Source organism: Equus asinus, chromosome 9 (genome assembly GCF_041296235.1).
Source record: "Equus asinus isolate D_3611 breed Donkey chromosome 9, EquAss-T2T_v2, whole genome shotgun sequence".
In the NCBI taxonomy this organism is placed as follows: Eukaryota; Metazoa; Chordata; class Mammalia; order Perissodactyla; family Equidae; genus Equus; species Equus asinus.
The window spans coordinates 28,445,795-28,470,370 of NC_091798.1; the positions used below are offsets into that span (position 1 = coordinate 28,445,795).

At 42.9% G+C, this 24,576-nt stretch overlaps 1 long non-coding RNA gene across 1 annotated transcript in view; it reads right to left on the bottom strand.

Moving 5' to 3' along the window:
• Positions 1–24,576, bottom strand: part of LOC123288995 (uncharacterized) — an 85,705-nt gene that overhangs the window by 35,194 nt on the left and 25,935 nt on the right. Inside the window, exon 2 of the long non-coding RNA XR_006532674.2 lies at positions 12,258–12,516. This is a non-coding gene — a long non-coding RNA (uncharacterized lncRNA). The remainder of the gene's footprint in view (positions 1–12,257; positions 12,517–24,576) is intronic.

Genomic DNA, 24,576 nt, shown 5'->3' on the forward strand with positions numbered 1-24,576 from the left:
ACTTGGAAGACAGCTCAACAATGACCCCAGCTGAAGGGCCCATCCCCTGTACTGACGATCTTTGTTGTAAAGATGCCATGATTCCTCAAGGAGAGAAACTGATTCAGTTTCTATCCAGCATTCAACTTGGCCTTCTCCTAAGAGCAAGGGAGGTGGAGGGAAGTGCAGGGCAAGAGGGCACCACAATGGCAGATGATAGCAGCTCTCTTGGAGCCAGAGATGAGCACAAGGTGAGGCTACAAAACACTTCCAACCTCAAAGAAAGGGAACAAGTGGGAGGTAGAGTAGAAAATTCATTCAAGGAAATGAATCAGAGGAATCATGTTCTGATGCCTACACTGCTACTAATTTGTTACGTCCGCTGGGTGGGTGATGGCTCTCTTAGAGCCTCAGCTTCCCTCTCGGGAGTGAGGAGGAACTCACATGAACACCACAAGGTGCCTACCTGGCTCTGGTGTTCCCTGTAGACCTGTATTTCACTTTCTGGATCTACTGTCCTTGCTCCCCCAGAGAGAACGCGCCAAGCCAGCTGGTAATGTGCTGAGGCCTGGGGCAGCGTGATTTACTGCAAGGCAGCCTGGATACCCAATGGTACCTTTGGAATTAGCTCGCCATCCACAATCTTGAGTGTCATCATTATTGGCCTCGTGGGAGAAGTTTGTTTCTTCCCTGCCCTTCGATTCTCAGCACAAGGTGAAAGGCTCCTGCTACTTTCCCAGGGCTATGTGAGAGCTACATCTCAGAACACAGGGACAAATCCATTTGAAGGGCTGGCACCAGGCAGAGCAGAAGTGGCCAGCCCCAGATGCAGTATCAGCGGGATACCGTTCATTCATTCCACACATCTGTTTGAAATCCTACTATGTGAGCCTACTATGCGCTCCTTTTTGCTACCCCTCACGCCTGTGAATCCATTCTCCACCCAGTCTCCCTCTTTCTGGAATGCCTTTTGCCCTTTTTTCTTTAACTTCTAAAGTGTCTTTTATCATTCAGCTTCCTCTACAGATTGCAGCTTCCCTGTGAAGTTTTCCCTGATTTGCAAGGAAGTAACTGCTCCTCCTTCTGCTCCGGCCCAGGGCATGCTGATACTTACACTTCATGCCCATTTCAACCTGCTCTGTTTTATAATTAGTCACTTGTGTATTTCTCTTTCATCTGATGATTGCAAGCTCACTGAGCTGAAGGAAGATCGCATCTCTGTAATTGATCCCAACTAGCATCTTGTACCCTCATGGCCCTCTGGGTATGTTTTCTCAGTTGGTGGAAGACAAGGTAGGAAAATCTGAATGGCACATTTGCTAATCCAATGGCTGCTGGCAGCTGACATTTGTGAGTGGATTCAGCCACAGCATGCTGTCAACACTCTCTCTAGCCCCATGGAGTTAAATACCATCCTAGGCTGACAAGTCTGTTTGTACTTTTACCCCTGACTTGTATGCTGAGCTATAGCATCCTCTATCCTCTTAGATGTCCAATGCCCATCTAGAAAGCAAAATGTCCATAACAGAACTCTTGATTTTCACCTCCAAATATGCTTATTCCCAACCTTCCCCAGCTCGGTAAACAGTACCACCAGGCACCCAGTCGCTCAAGCCCAATGTCTGGAGGCCTCATTGGTTTCTTACTTTGTCTCACTCCCTGCAACTCCTATCAGCTCTGCCTCCAAAGTATTCCCTGAATCTGTCCCTTGCTAAGATCCCAGTCCAAGCCACCATTGTCCAACCTGGACGGCTGCCACAGTCTACCTGACCTCCTGCTTCCACTCTTTCCCCTTATAATTCATCTACCAGCCAAAGAGATATTTTAAAAATATGAGTCACATAGTATCACTCCACTTCTTAAAACCCTCAATAGATTCCCAGCGCAATTAGAATGGACTCTACCCTCCTCTCCATGGCCTGCAGGCCTGCTTACCTGTCCCACCTCAGACCCTGAAAGCTCCCTCTGGTCTAGACGCTCTGCTCATCAAACTCGCCTGAGCTCATTCCTGCCTGTTGCCCCCTCTCCCTGGAGCACTGTGCTCTTAGCTCTTCATATGGCGGTCTCCTCTTTATTATGAAGACCTCCACTCGAATGTCACCTCCTTCCCTGACTGCAAATCTAAATGTCTCCCCAACCCCCACAGAGCATTCTGTCATACTGCCCGGGTTTAAATTTGTATAGCACTTACCACTCCCTGAAATTATCATCATCCTTTATTCACTTGTTTGCCATGTTTTCCCCGTAAGATTGTAAATTTTATGAGCCCATATAATGTGTCTATCTATCTTGTTCATCTTCGTATCCTTAGGATCAAAAACAGTATCTGGGGACATATTAGGTGCTTCCAAATATCCACAAGCAATCAGTCAGTCCGATGAATGAAGAGGAGTGACAGGCTCAGGGAGGCGTAGCCTGGTAGAACAGCGGGAGCTCCCCAGCCCAAAATGACAACTGGTGACAAAGGTCAGGTTGGAAATGAAGACTGCTGGGGCATCCTGCCTCCTTCTCTGGTCATCTGGTTTCCATGTTTTGTTCTGAAATCGTCATGCTTAGACAAGGAAAAAACAAGGACTTAACTAATCTATAATCTTTATGAGAAACAGTAGAAACAAATCTCTTACATAATTAGTATATAAATCATTTCAGATATGAATAATGATAGCAGGACAGGCAATTTATTTTAAGTATTAGAGACTTTTAAAGCCCAGTTTCATTGTATTTAAAATCCTATCTTGAACTAGAATGGGCTACTCTAGGAAGAAATGAGTTCCCTGGCACTGGAGGTATTCAAGGTAACTCCAGCTGGTCACATGGCAGGGACATTAGAGAGAAGATTAAATCATCAGACAAAGGTTGGACTGAATACTGAATATGCTCAAAGGACAATTCAATGGTTTGATTTCAACTTGCCAACAATAATAACAAAAATGATGATGAAGATATTAATAATGCTGAGGATGAAAATGCTGCTGCCACTGTGGCTCATGAGGATGATGACCACAGTGATGGCTAACATTTATTGAGTTCTAGCCTGCTTGATTGTAAGTATTTTCAAGTACTTAATTGCTTTATATCAATTATCTCAGTTAGTCCTCAAAACAAGTATGAGAAGGAAGTATTAATAACTTGATTTAGCAAGTTAAGAAATTGAAGTAGAGAGGAACTTTAAAGACTTACCCAAAGTCACACAGCTACTTAGGAAGCGTCAAGGCAGTTATTTCTGTATAGGTTTTTATGACATACTCTTCACCATAACCTATGTGATGAATTTTCTGAGTGCAATCACAGAATATAGCATGCTCTTCTTTGGGCACTGGGATTAGTGAAGAAAAAGTTAGGTCTAGCAGACATCTTAAATACAGGATACACTGGCTACTCATGCATAAATGCATATAGCAATGACATTCATACTGGAGTGAACCAGAGCACCCAACCATAATTCAGAAAATATTTATTCTGGTGTGAGCTCTGTCACTGCCTTCCTATGTGACCCAGGTACATTGATTTTCCTTCCCATACAACCTCAGTGTAATATGAACAAGGGAAATGAGATGATCCCACATTCAGTTCCATAAATGTTTAGGTATTCATGAAAACTCAATCCTATTTATTCATCTATAAATCTATATTTAGAAGTGAAGAGCAAGTAAAAGTATGTCCTTATGTGGCCTTAAGAAAAACAAATTCAAAAACCCCCAAGCACTTCTCAAAACAACAGAGATCTCAAGCTACAGGTCAAATGAAGAAATGCAAGCTGTTTGCAAAGGAAATAGACTAGAATCTCAAGAAAGCATCTATTTCTTCTCTAAGAGCCCCCAGGAGTGAAAGGAAAAATATGACTCCTAAAGTTGCTTGTCTATTATGTAATGCAGTATATCCTCTATTTCCCAATCAAAATTAGAGTTCTTACACTTAGACACTAAGAGGAGATGTTTTCTGAGTACAACTGTAATATTCTGCAGATATAGAAGCACATTTCATCCTCTTCCCCAGGCCTCCTAAGAGAACATTGTTTCCTTGAAGACCGCCATAAGCTATAGGAAATGTCTTCTAAATCAGAATCATGTCCAACACTAAATTTTTTCTAGGTGCCAATAAAATTTTATTAAAAGGAAAAAAATACTGTCTTTCAAAAAAAATTTCACTGTGCTGGTTTTCCGATTAACAGTCTGGAAGCCCTGATTTCCCATGTGGTTCAAGCCATGAATGTGCTAGAGGATTGTTTCAATCTGACTTTGATCTCCTTAGGGAAGCACAGAAAAAGCATTGCCTACTCGCTGTCACCTTCTAGCCATGCGACCTTGAGTAAGTTCCTTCATCCTTCCAAACTTAACTTGCCTCTTCAGGGGAATTTCACTGGTAATGAAAATCAGCCAGTTTAAAGTGAATCCACTTGAAACAAATCCTAACATGTTACACTAAACAGTAGAAGAGATACCATTGGGACTTCAATTTAAAAATAAGACCAAAATCTTTGAAATAAGTTATTTCTACCTCATATTTAAGGTATTGCTGTAACTCTATGCTAATTCTAAGAAGCAACAAAGAATAAATCAAGCATGCTCGGGTTTTGAGCATACTTTTTCAAAAATCTTACAAAGCAAGATGCAATCTTCATTTCTCTGTGTTTGATGTTCACAGATGATCATTAACAGGGTCATGTTTTCAAAAATGTTTAAGAATAATAAAAATTTTCCCAAAGGCCTCTCATAATCCTTTGATGAAACATTTTCCTTGAAAGAGTTTATCATGCTTAATCGTCAGTGAATCTTCTTCAACTAACTGTGAAAACTCAGATCCTTATTTGCTTAAAAACTCAAGCATTTTTCCAACATAACTTTCACCAGCTTCATGAGATCATCATCTTCAGTATAGTTGGTAATTTTACTTTACAACTACTTTGAATTACTCTTGCTTGTATTATTTGATGTTTATAATATCTACTAATTATCAGCAGACCTTTCACTAGTGTCTACCGTTACGCACACATACACTCTTATACCCCAGACAAAAGTGCAGCATGGCTCACACTGTTTTAAAAGATAACAGACATTTTTAAGATCTCAACTAAGATATTTTCTACTATGCATTTTATTTTAGCTGCCAGCTAATTGCTAATTGCCAACCTGTTGCAAGCAGTCGTCAAATAATGTAGCCTCCTTGGGAATTGGATTTTTAGGTTGGAAGAATCTTTAGAAATAACCTGATCCAAACCAATCATTTTACAGATGGAGAAACCAAGGTTTAAAAGATTAGGCATTTGTTCTCAAACCTCAAGGCTAAAATCATACAAATTTCTTATTTCATATCTTTAGCATTTATAAACAAAAGACAAACCAGAGATCTAAAGAAATTAAGGAAAATGATTAGAAGGGAAGAAGAAGAGAAAAGAAACATATTTGGGCAGACCCTGCAGGACACTCACATCCTGTGTGTTTCCTCTCTCCATGAAATGAACCATCACTGACTCCCCATTTCTGAGAGGCCACCATGTCTCTGGTAATTGGTCAGCCTCTGGGATCAATCTTCCCTGTTTTTGTTTTGTTTTGTCAGAAAAAAAAAATGTCCTGCTGGTGTTAGTTGATCCCCAGTCCTCCACATGATTTCCTCAGATAGATAATTTAAGAGATGGCTTCACTTAAAACAGAATTCCATTCCTCTGGCCTGGACATGGCCCTTCTCTCAGACAAATGGTTTTATTCCTCCTGGCTTTCTCAGAAAGCTGTTTCTTGCCACCTCCAGAGTCAAATGGCACTCAAGACAGTATTTTCAACTGACAAGTCCCTATTCTTCCAAAACTATTTGCTAGAAAATTCCAAGAAAGCTTTCTTATACAAATATTACTGCTTAAAGTTCATCAAAATTATAGAAACCAGCCAGCAGTTTCTTTGAGCCTTTCTCACACCAGTATTGTGTTTTCTTGTATCAAAATTGCCTTCTGAGCACTCCTACAACTTTCCCCAACATGTGGGTAATTTGGAGGGCAGCTGGGGGTGGGGGAGATCTGACAATTAGATCATTCCCACATTTGCCTCAGTCCCCCTTCTCTTCAAGCCTTATCCGGGGAGGGCCTCCAGCCCACCAGGCTAGGAAAGAGAGATGGCTTTGTTAGAAAAATCATCCTGGAGGCTGCCAAGCCCCGTGTGAACAGCAAAGATTGCTCTACAAATGAAGGGTCACCCAAGAGTCTGAGATAAATAGACACACACTGAGGTTTCCGTGACCCAAAAAGCCCTGAAAAAAACATGGTTTTACGTAGGAAAAAGAAAAAGATATTTTCCATCTAAAACAGCTGATGGTGTTTTTCCCCTTCCAAAATGACAAAATAACACCTTGAGGAAGAGGGGGAAATGGGCCTGTTTTTCACTCCCCAAGGAGAAATTCTTGGGAGAATTAGGAGCCAGCGAGAAACATCAGCTGGAATCCAAGCTCTACCGCAGCGAGATCTGTGCCAAACAAGGACAGAGCATGGCCAAGTCTATTTTCAGCGGCACTTATGCTCCCCGCTGATGTCTCTGACACACCGGGCTGCGTGCTTCGTAAGGGCAAGCACTGTGCCCTGCTTGCCACGGTAACCCAGCTCCTTCCAGGGGCCCAGCCCATCATGGGTGCTCGGGACCTCCTTGGAGAAGGAGTTTATGAATCGCACCCCAATTTCCTGTTCTTATCTCACCCCTACTATGTTCTGACTCTTAGACCATGACGCTGCCTGCTGGAGGCCCTCCAGGAGTAATATTAGTTTCCCAATGTATTAATCTAATTTATTTTTTTTAAGATTGGCACCTGAGCTAACAACTGTTGCCAATCATTTTTTTTTCTGCTTTTTCTCCCCATATCCCGCCAGGACATAGTTGTATATTTTTTTTAGTTGTGGGTCCTTCTAGTTGTGGCATGTGGGATGCCACCTCAGCATGACCTGGCGAGCAGTGCCATGTCCATGCCCAGGATCTGAACTGGCAAAACCCTGGGCTGCTGAAGTGGAACGTGCAAACTTGGCCACAGTGCCGGCCCCAATCTAACTTTTACTAAGGGTTGTATGCCAACACATTGATAAGGGCTGTCTCTAATATTATATCATTTATTCCTATAATATATTTTTGAGCTATGGTCTAATATATATTTCTTTTTTGAGGAAGATTAGCCCTGAGCTAACATCTGCCACGAATCCTCCTCTTTTTTCTGAGGAAGACTGGCCCTGAGCTAATATCTGTGCCCATCTTCCTCTATTTTGTGTGGGACACCTACCATAGCATAGCTTGACAAGCAGTGCCATGTCCACACCCGGGATCCAAACAGGCGAACCCAGGGCCCCCAAAGTGGAACGTGTGCACTTAACCACTGCGCCACCAGGCTGGCCATGGTCTAATATTTTTTTTTATTGAGTTAATGATAGGTTACAATCTTGTGAAATTTCAGTTGTACATTAATGTTCGTCAATAGTGTTGTAGGTGCACCACTTCACCCTTTGTGCCCACCCCACCCCACCTTTCCCCTGGTAGCCACTAATCTGTTCTCTTTGTCCACATTTTTAAATTCCTTATATGAGTGGAGTCATACAGAGATTATCTTTCTCTAACTGCCTTATTTCACTTAATATAATTCCCTCAAGGTCCATCCATGTTATTGCAAATGGAGTGATTTTGTTCTGTTTTGCAGCTGAGTAGTATTCCATTGTATATATGTACCACATCTTCTTTATCCATTCATCTGTTGATGGGCACTTAGGTTGCTGCCATGTCTTGGCTATTGTAAACAGTGCTGCAATAAACATTGGGGTGCATAGGACTTTTGGGATTGCTGACTTCAAGCTCTTTGGATAGATACCCAGTAGTGGAATGGCTGGATCGTATGCTAGTTCTATTTTTAATTTTTTGAGGAATCTCCATACTGTTTTCCATAGTGGCTGCACCAGTTTGCATTCCCACCAGCAGTGTATGAGGGTTCCTTTTTCTCCACAACCTCTCCAACATTTGTTACTATTAGTTTTAGATATTTTTGTCATTCTAACGGGTGTAAGGTGATATCTTAGTGTAGTTTTGATTTGCATTTCCCTGATGATCAGCGATGATGAACATCTTTTCATGTGCCTATTGCCCATCCATATATCTTCTTTGGAGAAATGTCTGTTCATGTCTTCAGCCCATTTTTTGATCGGGTTGTTTGATTTTTTGTTGTTGAGTTGTGAGAGTTCTTTATATATTATAGATATTAAGCCTTTGTCAGATGTATGACTTGCAACTATTTTTTCCCAGTTAGTGGGTTGTTTTTTTGTTTCAATCCTTGAAGAAGCTCTTTAGTCTGATGAAGTCCCATTTGTTTATTCTTTCTATTGTTTCCCTTCTCTGAGAAGACATGGTGTCCGAAAAGATCCTTTTAATACTGATGTCAAAGAGTGTACTGCCTACGTTTTCTTCTAGAAGCCTTATGGTTTCAGGTTTCACCTTTAGGTCTTTGATCCATTTCGAGTTTATTTTGGTGAATGGTGAAAAAGAATGGTCAATTTTCATTCTTTTACATGTGGCTTTCCAGTTTTCCCAGCACCATTTGTTGAAAGGACTTTCTTTTCTCCGTTGTATGCCCTCAGCTCCCTGGTCTAATATTTTTATCTCCCATTTCACAGATGAGGAAACTGATGCTCAGAGGTGCTGAGCAGCTTGTCCAAGTTCACAACACAGTTTGAACTCAAACCCAGGCCTGATTCTACAGTCTGTGCCTTAGTCCCCACCCCTAAGGCCTCCCTAGCAGTTTGCACAGCAACTTCGTCTCTAAGACAGTGCCGCTCAAGCTGCATTGTTCACACAAAGCATCTTGTTAAAATGCAAATTCTGATTCAGAAGGTTGAGGCCTGAGCCCTGCATTTCTAACCAGCTCCCCCGTGATCTGCAGACTGCACTTTGGGCGTCCAGTCTGTCTAAGAAACTTTTCTTCCTGATGTTCTCCATTTCTATTAAACAGTAAGTATTTTTTGACCTAAAAAATATTTGATTTCACTGCGTATTGGTGGCTAGTCAGATATTTAGCAAAGGCTTTCTGGTATAATGCAAAGTCTCAGGGGTTCTGATTAAGAGCTTGGAGGAAACATTGAAGGTTTGGGGGCAGAGATGTGACACGATCGTATCTGCATTTTAGGAGATGTCTCTGGCTGCAGGGTAGGGAGTGGTTTGGAGAGGGACAATTTGGGAAGTGGCAGACCAGGAAGGAGGTGATCGCAGTGGTCCAGGCAAGAGAGGACGGTAGCTTGGAGAGGCTCACCCTGACTCCTTGCTTCTAATTTTAATCCCACCACTAATGTGTAACAATTAGGATCAAAGGAGCTCAGAGGGAACTAGAGAACACATTTAATCTAATTGTGTAATTTTACAGAGAGACACTGTGGTTAAGAGAGAAATTCTCAAAGTCCTACAATCTATCTATCGCAGCACTTTTCAAAGTACTTCCTATAGGATGTTAACAGGTATTATGCACAAAAATTAAAAAGTGAATAGGGATTCGAATGTATTTAAGAAACACTTGATTAAAAAGTTAAGTAATTTTGTTTGCTGCAGGACTTCTCAGAGCCTTTAATAAGCCAAGGTTCCCTGGGAATCTTCCAGAGTGAGATAAACATATTTCCCAAATGACTAGGGAAGATTTTAGGACTTGTGTTTCAGGCAAAACACTCTGGGAACGTGGTGTCTGACCGCGTCCTTTCCCTGGATCACTGCCTCTCATTAGTTGGATGAATTAGCTGCACCTTCCTGGCACAGATATGCTCCACCTTCCACCTGTCTAACTCCCTAGTGGGGAAAGTTATTTTCAAATCAGGGAAGGCAGTTATAAGATTGAGTATAAACCCCAGCTTTGTTCATATCTTTTTATATAATCATAAAAAAATATAACCCAACTGAGGCTTAATTTTTCTTTTCATTTTCCAAATGATGTGGCATAGCCAGATTCTCGCTCCTTCCAGCTCTACGTCTGTATAGTCAACGTCAAGGTTAAAGTCTCTTTGATCTCTCATAGCAAGGTCAGAAGCCATCTGATAGGTCAGTGACTTGACTGAACTCTGACCTCCCTGTTGTACACCCACGTCTTCCCCTTGGGGCCTCCATTCACTGCCCTGACAGGTTTGCCACCCCCATACCTATCAATACACACCTTCTTAGGAGTCTCACATCCAGACACAGAATTAGGATGGGTCCTTCCGAAAGTGCATCACTGGCTTTTTGCAAATAACTGGCCCACATGGCTACAAGATGTGAGTGGCCCCACACAAGTCTCCTATTCCCTGCCCAGTTCTCTCTCCTAGGCACCACGATCTTTTGATTGTGCTAAACAACTCCGCACTCACAGCTGCCTTGGTAATCACCAAAGCTGCCACCCTTCAGAGAGTGACACAAATTCCTATCAGGTCCGCACTCTGTTATCATGTGTCTCAGAGCTGACTGCCCGGGCTGCCACAGCCAATCCACGCCACTTTGGTCATGATGGAACAGCCTCAGGGAAAATCGTTGGCTCATTCAGCCTTGCTCCAGGTGCAAGCAAAACCTGCCAGACCTCATTCTACTCCTCTCTTCCTGCCCTCTTCCTTCTCCCGGCCCGTCGTCTTTCCGACAGGCTTCCCACGGGAGCACGGTGTCTCTTGTGGTTAGACTCTGTGTGCAGGTGGAAATATTATCTGCATAATTTATCACTCCCGATGTATTCTTCTTCCCTTGACTAAAGGGGCATGGGCCTATATCTGTAAGGGGGGAGACAGAAAGATTTTTACATATCAAATGTGTCTCTGCATAAATATATGCTATTGCCAGTCACTGAACAAGCCGTATGCTTTAACGCTTCCATGTCACTGTTCAAGCCAGTCCCTTGGCTTACAAGGACCTACTCTCCCTTTACTTCCTATTGACATCCAACTCACCTATGGGAGACTTCTATTTGTCAGCCTTTGGTAACAAAATGTCAATTTTCCTTTGAGAATCCACGTTCTCATGTGATTAAGGTCATTGGTTTCTGTGGGAATGACCCCATCCTCTAACTCTGGGATAGATACATACTCCAGCCTTGACCAGGCAAAGTGTATAGTCACCTAGCCACCATGATTGGTTCAGGGATATGCCAGTGACTCAAGAAGACCAATTACAGTCAGCCCAGCACTTTTGCTAGAAATTATGAGAAAGACAGCACTTTCCACTGAGATGCGAGGGTGGCAGGATATAAGCCTAGACACACAGTAGCTTTCTCTGCCACAACTCGAGAGTGTGAATGAAGCCAACAGAAAAGAAAATAAAGCCCAGAGAAGAAGAGATATTATTGATAATATTGTTTGACATTCTGAATCCAGCCACTGGCTTTTCAGATCTGTGAGCCAATAAATGATGGTGATGATGATGATGATGACGACGATGATGATGATTGCCTAAGTTAGCGTGAGCTGGTCAAATGAATGCTGTGGTGCCCCATGCTGATCCCCCTTTAGGACTGAGGCACTCACTCTGTCAGTGGCCATGACTGCTGCCTACTGATGGTCCAGCAATTGCCCTTAGCTGAATGAACCTTTCTCTGCCAAGGTCATGTTCCCTCCCCAGAAGCAGCTCACATCTGGTGACTGGTCAGTGCAGGGGTACACAGGCCCAGACCGCTTTTCCCAATTCCAGATCATTCTGAAAAGCTGTTGCAGATCCATTTCCCCCATGAGATTGACAGGGGCCTCTGTTGCAACTAAGCTGCAGTTTAACACCTCCCTGGGCCTGATCTTCGTTGTATCACTGTCTCACGGGTGCTATCCCCCAGGACAGTCCCCAGTAAATTCCCTGCATGACATCCTCATCTCAGAGTTTGTTTCCTAGGGAACTTTATCTAAGACAGAGGGGTTTCTACATTTGTAACCAAAAGGAGTCCTAAATAATATGCAATCCAACAAGACCAATCCAAATGCCACGTCTTCCATAGAACCTGCGACAACATTAAGTGCTTCTTCCTCAGTGCCCAGAGCTCATTACATATACCTTCATTTAGCCTTATCCATTCCTCCTCACATTACCATTGATGGTCTGTGTGTCTGTCTCCAGTGAAATTGTAAGCTCCCAAAGTCTTTTTCATGTCTGCCTGAGCCCTGATCACTTTGCACACAACTCGCATTCATCATAAACTGAAGGTCAACATGAGAAGCATCCTTTTGAAATTCCTCACTGTGCTCACTGTGAGGAGGAGTCAAAAATTGTATTAGTTATCTATTGCTGTGTAACACAATATCCCAAAACTTAGCAGCTTAAAACAACAAACATGTATTTTCTCACCAGTTTCTGAAGGTAGGGACTCTGGAAGCAGCCTAGCTGGGTGGCTGTGGCTCAGGGTCTCTCACAAGATTGTAGTCAAGTTATAGACATGTAGTCTTCAGGAAGAGCTGCCGACACATGAAGCTCTCACTGGAGCTGAGGGATCTGCTTCCAAGATGGCTCACTCCCATGGCTGTTGGCAGGAGGCCTCAGTTCCTCGCTACAAAGACATCTCCACAGGGCTGCTTGAGTATCCTCACAACATGGCAGCTGGCTTCCCCTATAGTGAGAGATCCCAAAGAGAGAGAGCAAGGAGAAGGTCACGATGCCTTTTATGTCCTAATGTCAGAAGTCTCACTCTTAAGAAGAGGAGAATTAAGGCCCCCTTTTGGAAGAGAGGAGTCTCAAAAAACTTGTAGACGTATTTTAAAACCACCACAAAGACGTGATTCATTAGGTTATAGAGCTTCCTCTCTGAGTCATAGAAGAACCTTCTCCAATCTCACTAGAAAAAAATCCTAACACTTGTCATAAGCAGCTTGACTGTTTTGAACTTCTGTGCACTGGAAACTGGGTAACTGATCTGGTTTTACTCTCCGCTCCACAGAAACCTGAAATCAGATTTGTAGCCTACCTCGATCAGGGATAAGATATTTCGTGGTGTCGACACAAAATAACCAACAATCATTCTATAGATAAGAGAGACAGGTGAGTTTTACTTGAGCCAGGGTGAGGATGATAACCTGGGAAGGCCTTTTCCAGAAAGGAAGAAAGCATTCCGGAAAAGCATAGTTTTCAGAATAGTCTTAAATCTTTTTAGAACAAAGAACATGCAGTAAACACACCCAGGACACATTTTCAAAGATTCAAAGAGGTATTTGGTTGCAAATTAGCAGGTCAACATGACTCAGATGTCAGGAAAGGGACTAATACTGGTGTTACCAACAGGATGTAGGAGGGGAAGTCTTGATGCTTATCTTAAGAGCGGGTATTCCTCACTTTCCTGGTTAAAGTAGATGTGCAATAAATGTTTGATAGGCCATGAGTTAGGCTTTTTAGTTTAAGCTGAATCAGTTTTGAACCCAAATAGTTACCCCATATCCCTCAATATGTGAAACTCTCTTGACAGTGGCATGTATTTTATACGCTATCCTCATTTCTAAGTTTTGTTATTCTCTTCCCTGGTTTTCCTTTTGCATCACTTTTCTTATTTTAAAATTTACTTATTTTGCTCTATACTATGCATGGTAAGAAGCTGCCTTAAATCCGTTTTTAGGACAAGGCTAGGTATGAATATATAAGTGCGAGCGTACAAATGTATACATACATAGGGCCAAATAGGGCTAAAATAGGGCTGTGGATTTACTAGTATATATACCCCTAGAGTCAGAGCACCAAATCATTTAAACAAATCCAGGTCATTTCATCTGACAGATCCTGCGCTAAGAACAACAGCAATACTTACAATGACTGCTAACATTCCTCGTGTATTAGCAATGTGCTGGGTACTGTGAGCAAAAACTTCACTCATTCCTTGATTTAACCTTCTCCATGTCCCTTGAAGCCTGGGACTATTGTGGTCCCCACTTTACAGATAAGGCTTGGAGGAGTGAAGAAACCTTCCCAAGGTCATATTTCTAGAAAGCAGTACAGCCAAGATTCAAATTCAAGGTCATTGGGATACAGAGCCAAAGCTATATGCTGCTTCTGCATTTTTAGGTCAAAGGGAAAGACGTTATAACATGTTATCAATGAGAAGCCTGAAGCCCACAGAGGTGAATTCAAAGTCATCAGGTAGTTATCCAACATTCCTGGGAGCCCAACGGTATGGCAAGAGAGTTGGGCTAAACAAAAGAAGAGAAAACATACAACTGAGGATTTCAGGCTCCAAGCATGAACAAGTAACTTATAAATGTAAAGCAACTTTTTTTTTTTTTTGAGGAAGATTAGCCCTGAGCTCACATCTGTCGCCAATCCTCCTCCTTTTTTTTTAATGCTGAAGAAGACTGGCCCTGAGCTAACATTCATGCCCATCTTCCTCTACTTTATATGTGGGACGCCTGCCACAGCATGATTTGATGAGTGGTGTGTATGTCCGCACCTGGGATCCGAACTGGCAAACCCCAGGCCACTGAAGCAGAACATGCAAACTTAATTGCTATGCCACTGGGCCAGCCCCATAAAGCAACTTTAAAATAGAATTCACATGAGTCAAAATGAACAGAATATACAATAAATGCTACAGGTAGTCAAATAAGACAGAAAACCTCATGACCTGAGAAGGTTCCAGAAGGATTCTAGGAAAGGTGAGATTTAGGCTGGACCTTGAAGGATGAACTAAAATCGCATAAAGAAGATACTGGAGTAACAGCATGGAAAGAAACAAAAGACGAAATTCTCCAGGTATCGTGTGAATAATTCACAACTTCTCTCCCCTTAGGAACTACCTCCTAGACCAACCAGTTAATGTGCCTGGAAACTCGTAGAGAGGAAATACGCAAACACATGTGCATATACATATACATTTCAAATGTGGAAAGGAAAAGTAAAAAAGCAGCAAGAGCCCTATAGGCATGGGAATAGAAAACCAGAGCTGGTACCATCGTGACTCTCCTAAAAAAGAAAAACCAGGGATATAGAGGGCACAGAGGAGCTGTCAACTACTGTGCTATCATTTCAGATTTCTGAGATGAATCACCCAGCATGTTCAAACCCTGTAGGAAGAGTACTGTTTGTGGGGTCATGAGCCATGTGTCATCGCTCCAGCTTGGCCAGGGATGACCGGACTCGTGAGGTCTGTTTGCTCATCTGTAAAATGAGGATAGCACACATCTTTTCTTTGTGCAGTTCAAGTCAGATAATTTACACGAAAATGCCTTTCAGCCCGTAAAACAGAATAATGATCCCTATAACAAATCATTATTAGATAGAAAGTCAACACAGCTATTGGAGAGAACCTGGTACAAACACCTTCCTAATGTTTGAACGCCCACCACAAACTCTGTGACTTCTGCTTCCACTTCTCCAGTGTCAGGGAGCTTCCTGCCACACAAGACTGAATCCCATTTGGGGACAACTTAAATTGAACTAAGAGCTGCCTCTTGCAATTTCCACTGATCCTGGCTTTATTCTCTGGGATGTACAGGAAAAAAAATATTCATTTTTACATATATTAGCTCTTCAAATGTTTACAGTCAGCAATTACCAGCACTGCCCACCTTTCAAATAAAGTCCTAGCCTATTCTCTTTCCCCGTACGTCAAGAGAGGCAAAGGAGAGTAGTTAGTGTGTTTCACTACAAGTGCCAACTCCACACGCTCAATGGTGGATCTCTAAAGTACTATGTTTAGAAGGATTCTGAGGACCTATCTGGGCTCAAAAGAAAAGTACTGCCATCAACTAGTAATGCCTGCCATGGGTGCGTAAAGGAGGAGTAGAGGCGGAAATGCCATATATTTGCCATTGATGGTAGATCAGAGAGGCAAGTTTTAAAAGCTTTGCAACTATTCTCCCACTGTAACATCACTATCACTCTTTTCTTACCAGTCCCGCCTATTCCTACACCCTATCAGTCATGGGGTCTAGGATTGGAATTTCCAAAGTTTTCTGTGTCACAGGAAAGTGGAAATAATCCACAAAGTGTCCCCCAGCTAGACATTCTGTGTTCCTACCAGAGGCCACTTCACATCTCAGTGACCTCTCTCTCACTTCCCCAACCTGCCCACTGCAAGACAAATCCTCCTGGGGAACAAGGTGAAGAAATCATTTATTACCATGCAAATGTCCCACTAATGGGTAATGAGGCAAACCGCAGGAGCTGGATCTGCTGTGTAAGGCTGAAATGTCTCTAAATAGAACATGGCTCCAAGTTTTCCATGGGGTACCTGCATCAGCAATTCTGTAAGTAAGTCACTAAGGGGAAGCAACTTGCTCCCAGGCATCCTTTGCCCCTGGCAAATCACAGCTGTGCAAAGAGAAAAAGTAGGATAAAGAGATGGAAGGGGCAGGAAGAAGAGGAGAGTCAAGAGCGAGGAAGGAAGCAGGACACTGGCCTCATCTCTCACCACTCATTCTCAAAGTTTTTCTCTCACCATGCTAAACTACATGTAGGTTGCATGCTGTTCCTCTCTTCCAGGGTTTTGCACATGCTCTTCCTTTTCCCCAGAATGCTCCATATTTGCTTCACATGACTAACTCATGCTCACTCGTAAGGTATTAGCTAAGACGTCACTTCCTCCAGAAAGCCTTCTGAAACCTGGATAAGGACTTCCTTTACATTCCCTATCATAGCACTGATCACACTATATTCAAATTATCTTTTCACTTATCTGTTCCTCAGTAATAAAAGCATTAGCCAACATCAGTAGAGGGTTTAATGTGTATTAGGCACTGCACTAAGTATCTAACACAGATTATTTCACTTAATAGCACAATAATTCTACAAGGTAATAGTCCCATTTTACAAATAGAGAAATAGGGTCAGAGAAGTTAAGTATCTTGACCAAGGTGACACAGGTGATGCATGCACCAAGTGACAGAGCTGTGTTTAGAAACCAGGTCCACCATATGTTCTTTAACCACCAGGCCACATCACATCTCCTTCTACATGCTGGGTTCCATGGGGCAAGGATTGTGTCCTAGTCACATGCTATTCCAGTATTGGTGTGCCCAGCAAGCAGGTGATAGTCAATATGTATTGGCTGATTGAATGAAAGTGCCAGCGACTGAGTGTTCGTCCCCCCCAAATGTATATGTTGAAATCTTAACCCCCAAGGTGATGGTATTAGGAGGGCAGGGCCTTTTGGACGGGATTAGTGCCTTTATAAAAGAGGCCTAAGACAGTTCCCTTGTCCCCTTCCATCATATGTGAAGTTACAGCAAGGAGACGGCAGTCTGCCACCCAGGAGAGGGTCCGCTCCAAAATGCCACCCTGCTGACTTTCTGATCTTGGACTTCCAGCCTCCAGAACTGTAAGAAATGTTTCTGTTGTTTATAAGCCACTCAGTCTCTGGTACTTTGTTATAACAGCCCAAACAGACTAAGATGAAATGAATGAATACAGGAATGAATGAATACAATCATTACACATTAGAAATAAAGGATTCCATAGGGTCAGTTTTTACTTGAAGAAATAGGGCTAATTAAAGGGAATTACCCTCTCAGGGCAGCCAGAAAAAAGACAGAATTCATCCTAGTCAACGAGGGAAGCCAGAAGTCACAACCAGAAAAGTAAGGACAAGGGTCAGGCCCAAGGAGGAGGCCGTGAACAGGAGCTGAGGCAAAGGGTCAGGAGCTGTGGAGGCTAGAAATAGATAAGGACGCAAAGGGCTAGAATGGTCAAGAAGAGACAGGCCACGAAAAATAATAAAGTAAGGGCTGTTGAAAAGAAACAACAGGCCCAAAATGGAGTCACTTGTGCTAAGCGAACCAAGACTTAACACCTAACCTAATTGCAGTTACAACCTTCCCCAGGAATGTAGTATTAACTGGTCAATGTGAATTTTCTACTCAGCACCCATAGGTAATCCTCTCCATTCCCAGAGGAGGATGAGGTAATCTGCCACATGGACCCCTTCCACCTCCCAGAGATAGGTTACCTAAGCCTAAGGTCATCATTTTTTTGTTTATGACTTCCTTATCTTGCCTTTAAAATCCTTTCCCTTCCTGTAGCCCTTCAGAGCTCCTCTCTACCTGCTAGAGGGGATGTTGCCCGATTCATGAATCATTCAATAAAGCCAATTAGATCTTGAAAATTTACTCTGTTGAATTTCTGTTATTTAACAGGGACGACTAGAAGTCTGTTGTCACTAGTGCTAGCCACACAGTGTCAGGGGTGGGTTCATTGCCTTAGCGTCATGAATAAATGCACACAGATATCTAATCATAAAGATCCATATTGCTTGGATCAGAAATTGCACCCCAAACCTACTCCCTTGACACTACTACACGCTGCTCTCCTAGGCAATGCCTGATACTCACAGTATTTCTCTTCCTTTATTTATAAAAACACAGATTCTCTGGACTAGCCACTTTTTTCCCCCACAATTGTTCTCATGGTAGAAGTTTCCAGTGCTCTGGTCCAAGACACAAATAAGCTAAGAAATGAGAGCAGAAATAACCTTTGCCAGCTCTGGCGTGGGAGGTGGGGCGGCTCATTGATAAGTAGTCTTACTTAGTACACTGAGCCCACTAAGCTCCATTCCTGTAAAATTTATTCATTATCCATAGTAGCTTAAAACTTTTAAAATTCTATAAATACCTATTTGGTGCCTTTTGTGTGCCAGGCGCTAACCTGGAAGATACAGAGATGAGTACCACACGGTTACTTTCTATAAGCCCCACCAAGGACTCTATGCTCCAGGAAGGAAAGCCGGAATAGAAGTTTGAGATCAGAAGACCTGAGTTCAAAGGGAGGTCCTGGTCAAGGTCTTCTGGGCTGTAATAGTGACCAATCACTGACCAAGCCTGTGATGTTGGGCGAGTTAAATAACCTCCCTGTGTCCTAGTTTTCTCATCTGAAAAATGTACAATTGTTATCTTTATTCCATAGGATCGTCACAGGAATTAAACGAAATAGCACATGGGGAAGCATTTTGCAAAACTATAAAGCACTCGACATATTCAATTGTTCTTACTAGAAATTCTTCTACCCCTCTATAGTGCCACCCTATTCAACAAGCAGATTCAGTGAGATGCCTGGAATAGAGATTTCAATCCCATAAACACAGACTTTTGACAAATAAAAGACACCGCAGTTGAGTCCGGCTGATCTGAACTAATGCGTATTGAGGACCTATGGCATGCAAAACACAAAAGTGTCATTAAGCCTCATAAGACCTGTGTCAGCTAGGCATTGTTTCCCTATTTTAAAGAGGCTCAGAGAGGTAACGTAACTTGCTTAAGTCACACAACAAATAAATAGAGTTCGTATTTGTACACAGCTCAGCCAGTCTCCCCTATATCACGTGTTGCCTTTTTTTTTCTTTTTTGGCAAATGTTTTATTCTGTCGGTAAAGATTGCCCACCTCCAGTGCCTGAATTGCTAACCCCTAGACAATCCATCACAATGGATCTCCACACTCCCTAACTCAATGATAACTTTTCTCCTCACTTTACAATTCCATTATTCTGGAAGAAACCCACAAGGGACAAGCATATCAGCAATGAAAGGAAAGGCATATATAAGCCAGTTTCTTTATCTGCCTCTCCCACGCTTGTGATTTCAGGCTGTGAAGGAGGAACAGGAGCTGTGAGTAATGCTAATAGCATCATCCAAGGAGCAGCAGATAACAGCTCCCACAGTCCCAGAGAGGAATTGCCTTTGTGCCATATGGGTTTTTTTGTTATCGTCCCGGCTGTAAGACGAGATTCAGAGAAGTTAGACGTGACGGTTTAGAAAACCACTAAGTCATGGCTGGCCACAGCTTCCCAGAAGAGGGACAGGAGCAAAGAATGGCTTCACTCACACATGGCTTGGGCAGAAGTTTTCACACCCTTGCAAGGCAAGGAAGACACACCATGCCCATGGAGAATCTAGCACTACTCCCCTGGGAGGAGAGAAGGGTCAGGAGGAAGACCCTGTCACTGCTGATGGGCTTCCCCGGGGCAAAGAGCTGAGCAGCTAGAAACTGAACTTTTGGGGAGAAACTACAGAAAGGGAGACTGTATCGCAGTAGGAGGCGGAAATTAACATTCCATAATGGAGTGGGTTCATTCAAGACAAAATGGGCACTCTGCTCCCAGAATGCTCAAGAAAAGCTAGGAAACCTCAAAGGAATGTCACAGAGCACATCTATGCATCTGATGATTGGTAGTAAGATGATCAGATGACTCCAAATTCTGTTCCCAAAGTGGGATTCTGTTTGGGGATGGTAGAATATAGCGGTCAAGGTCATAGAAACAGAATTTGAGCTTCTAAACTTACGATCTGTGTAATCCTATGCAAGTTACTTAACCTCTCTGGACCTCAGTTTCTTCTATAAGGATCATAACAGCAATGACCTTACAGAGTTGTGTGAGAATTAAATGAATTAACGCCTGTGCAGTGCTTAAAGGAGTGTAAGTACTCAGTAGACATGTACTAAGCCACCTCTCCAGTACCAGACCCTCTTCTGAGCTACAGGAACAATCATATATAATACAGATAGAGCCATACTCTCGTGCATAAACAAATACATATAATTTCAGGTGCTGATAAGAGCTATGAAGAAAATAAGAGACTGCAATAAAACAGAGTATCTTTGAGGAAAGGGTAAGGGGATATTAACTAGGGTAGGCAGAGAGGTCTCTCTGGACTGAGTTCTACTGAATCAAGAGAAGAAGCCAGCCATGCTGAGCTGGGGCATCCAGGCAGAGGGGATAACAGTCACAGAGGCCTTGAGGCAGATCAAAGCTTAGTACTATGTTAAGAAACAAGGGTAAAAAAGGCCTGCGTGTCTTGGAGCAGAGGGAGGGAGGAGGGAGAAACGATCGGAAATGAGATCAAAGATGGAGGCAGGGTCCAATCATGTAGGGCTTGTAGGCCACAGTGAGGAGTTTGGAATTCATTCTATGCCAAGTGGGAAGATACAGAAGGTTTAGGCAGGACTCTGTACAATGGACATTTTAAAGAGATTGTGCACTTGACTTATAAAAACTTCTGTGCATGATCCTTCCCATTCTTTCCCCATTTGCAGAGATCCCCAAGGACCTAACAGAGCTGACGTTATAAGATAGAAGGTGTCTGGGTCCCTGGGTTATCTTACAGACACCCTCCCGTTAACCAGGAACACTGATGGTGGGTTGTTACCGAGTAAAAATAAACTTTATGCATTAAGCCAATGAGGGAGAGGGAAGGAGGGAGACGGGGAGAGGAAAGAGCATTCCTGCTGCTCCATGAAGCATGCAAATGTGGGGTCAGAAACACTACAGCGGAAGCAGGAGACCTTCTGTCTATTTCCCTCATGGAGCCTGGGATAGAGAAGGTAACTTGTTTAAAGTAAATAAGTGGACTCAGTCAAGGACCAGCTAAACTATAACATGACCCACTAACCAACCATCTTCCTTGCAGGAGCTGGCTGTAAAGGAAAGTAGCAGAAAATCAAAGTAGCCGAGGAGGCTAGCTGGAGACAACATCCTGCGGGTTTCCTACCTCCCTCTTCAGAAGCCACGTTTAAAATATATAAATTTTTTTCTCCAACAGACCAGACTGCCTTTTGAGTCTTTGTCAGAGAGCAACATTTGCTTTCACAGTTATAAACTACAAAAATTACAAGGCACAGGCAGTCGAGTTTCAGGCAATAACCAGGCAGTTGCTAACCCCATGCATCCTCTCCAGATACTGCCACTACGCAAGAACTATAAGTATGTGCAATGCATACATATGTGCATGTTCACTCATTCCACAAGCATTTACTGAGCACCTACTTTGTCCTAAGCACTGGTCTTAGCACTGAGGATACAGTAGTGAACCAAAAGATAAAATCCCTGCTCTTTTCTTGCTAAAATAGTCCACAAACATGGGTGAGGCAGACGAGGTTCCTATTCTCATAAATAAATAAATATAATTTCAGGTGCTGATAAGAGCTATGAAGAAAATAATAGAGTATAATATAACAGAGTATCTTTGAGAAAGGGGCAGGGCGACATAAATTAGGGCAGACATGGAAGCTGACATTCTGGTAGGGAAGAAAGAGACAATAAAAAGTAAAATATGTGTGAGATGGTGATGGCTCTATAGTAAAAAAATGAAGCAGGAAAGGGTGGAGCAATGGAGGGGGGGACTTTAAGAAGAGGATTAATATAAGGAGGTGGGGCCTTTGGGAGGTGATTAGGTCATGAGGGTGAAGCCCCCATGAATGGGACTAGTGCCCTTATCAAAGAGACCACAGAGAGCTCCCTCACCTTTTCTACCATGTGAGGACACAGTGAAAAAATGTCCACCTGTGAACCAGGAAGTGGGCCCTCACCAGACACTGACTCCACCAGCACCTTGATCTTGGACTTCCAGCCTCCAGAACTGTGAGAAATAAATGTCCGTTGCTTAAGCCACCCAGTCTATGGTATTTTTCTTATAGCAGCCCAAATGGTCTAACAAAAATAGATGAGAATTCATAAAAGTTTGGAGGTCTGCAGTTCAAGGTAGTATAGCAGCTCCCCGGATTTGTCCATGACCCAGACTCCTTCCATCTTTCTGCTCCACTATCCTTAGAATTCAGCACTTGTCACATGGTCCAAGGTGGCTGCAGGAGCTCCAGCCATTAAGTCTGGCCAGACAAGAAGCACAGTGCTTCTTGTCTGCCATTAGTTTGCTCTGAGACCTTGAGAAACTCATCTCCCCTCCCAAGACCTGGTTTCCCTTCTGATCTGTCAAGTTCCTTGCTGCTCTAACAGGTCCTGACTCTGTCAGAACGGGGCCTGTGCAGCTTCCATTCAAAGCAGAGAGTCTGGGACACAGCCATACAAACAGAGTATTGATTTGACTGAGAAACTGACCTTTAAACATTCCATTTGCTTATTGGTGCTTTGGATATGAGCTCTCCTGGGAACTCGGGCTAATTGCTTTTGCCTCTGCTTTAGAAGGGGCTGACTTTGATGCAATGCTGTTCCCATCGGCAGATTTAATTTAGCTCTTTTGTCTGCCTTAAACTCATGGGGAACTATCCTTTGTGTGGTGCCAAACACATCACATGGCTGGCCATTTTTCTAGCTGAATTTAGCCTTGCCCTTTCAGCTAAGGATCCTGGGATGCTCTGTCAGCCTGGGTTGGACAAGCCGACTTCCATCTCCCTCGGGATCCTCTCTGGGAGCTGTGGGTAATCTGAACCAGCCACTGGGTGTCAGCATTGCTTTGTCCAATTATAAGGAAAGATAAATGTTTGTGTGGTTTGGGAGTTGTTTATGCAGTAACTTTGGGCTCCAAAGTGAGCACAACCACGGCTTGCACGTTTACAGCACTTAGCATTAACTAAAGAAGTTCTCTTCTCTATCTTTACATCTGGACTCTCCTTCCTCATTTCAGGGCCTCTGTGGCCCTCACTTGGGTTACTGCACAACCCCCATTTCCAGTTTTGTGTCCCCCAAGTCTCTCTTCTTTATCTGGTTACAAACAGGACTATAACAGGCTCAACCATAGAATAATGAGCCCCCTGTCACTGGAGGTTTGCAAACAGAAGCTACAAAACCACCTAGCAGGGATCTTTGTAGAGAAGAAAACAATGTGTGTGTATATGTGTATATATCTTATAAATATAGATACATGTATATATGTATATCTACATATATCTTTTTCCCACTTGAGAATTTTCACTGTTTTTCAGCTTTTCACTGTTGTCAATAACAGGGTAAATTCTAAGCTGTCCAGCTTTGCAAACAGAGCTCTCCACAACCTGACTGCCCCCGACCCCTCCGTCTCATCTCCTATCTCAAATATCGAGTTTTAATAAGAAGCAGCTTTCCCAAAGAGAATTTCTCACTCTCCACGCCTTTGCCCACCCCTCTTACCGGGGCAACGTCTAGTCATTCCTCCAGAGCCTCCTCCAGGGAGCTTGTTGGGAGCTCATCCCAGATGCCCACTCCTCAGCCCAGCTTAATGCCCTGTCTGTGGGTGCCCGGCACATCGTCTAAATGTACAATGCAGCCTCGTGTGTCAAAGTTCTCTGTTATGTGTCTCTCACCCACTAGATCAGGAACTGCTTTAGGACCACGACTTCAAGTTCGTCATATTCGCGTCCCTGACTCCTGCCACTGTGTCAGGCAGGTTGTGGACACTGGAGATGAGCTGATTTAACTGAACTCAGGAGGTTATTAAGCTTGTTTTGCCGAGTCTGCAACATCTCTCACATCCATCCCCTGCTTGCAGTTCCAGTTGCAATTATACTGATCAGAGTTTTCCAAATGACTTTTTAAAAAAGACTTTTTCTTTACGTCCACATATATTTGTCTCAAATAAAGTTGTTTTAAAAGAAAATGTTATATCACTACCATAATCAGAAACTTATATCACTTGCCACAAAAAGTTTTAAAAAATACAAAGAAAAACATCCTATTAAATTCTAGCTACACACTCTTGCCAAGGAATAAACTTAACAAAAGAGGTGAAAGATCCGTACGCTGAAAACTATACAACATTGTTAAAAGAAATTGAAGAAGACACAAAGAAATGGAAAGAGAGTCCATGCTCTTGGATTGGAAGAATTAACATAGTTAAAAGCAATCTACAGATTCAACTCAATCCCTATCAAAGTTCCAACATTTTTCACAGAAATAGAACAAAGAATCCTAAAATTTATACAGAACAAGAGACCCCGAATAGCCAAAGGAATCCTGAGAAAAAAAGAACAAAGCTGGAGGTATCACACTCC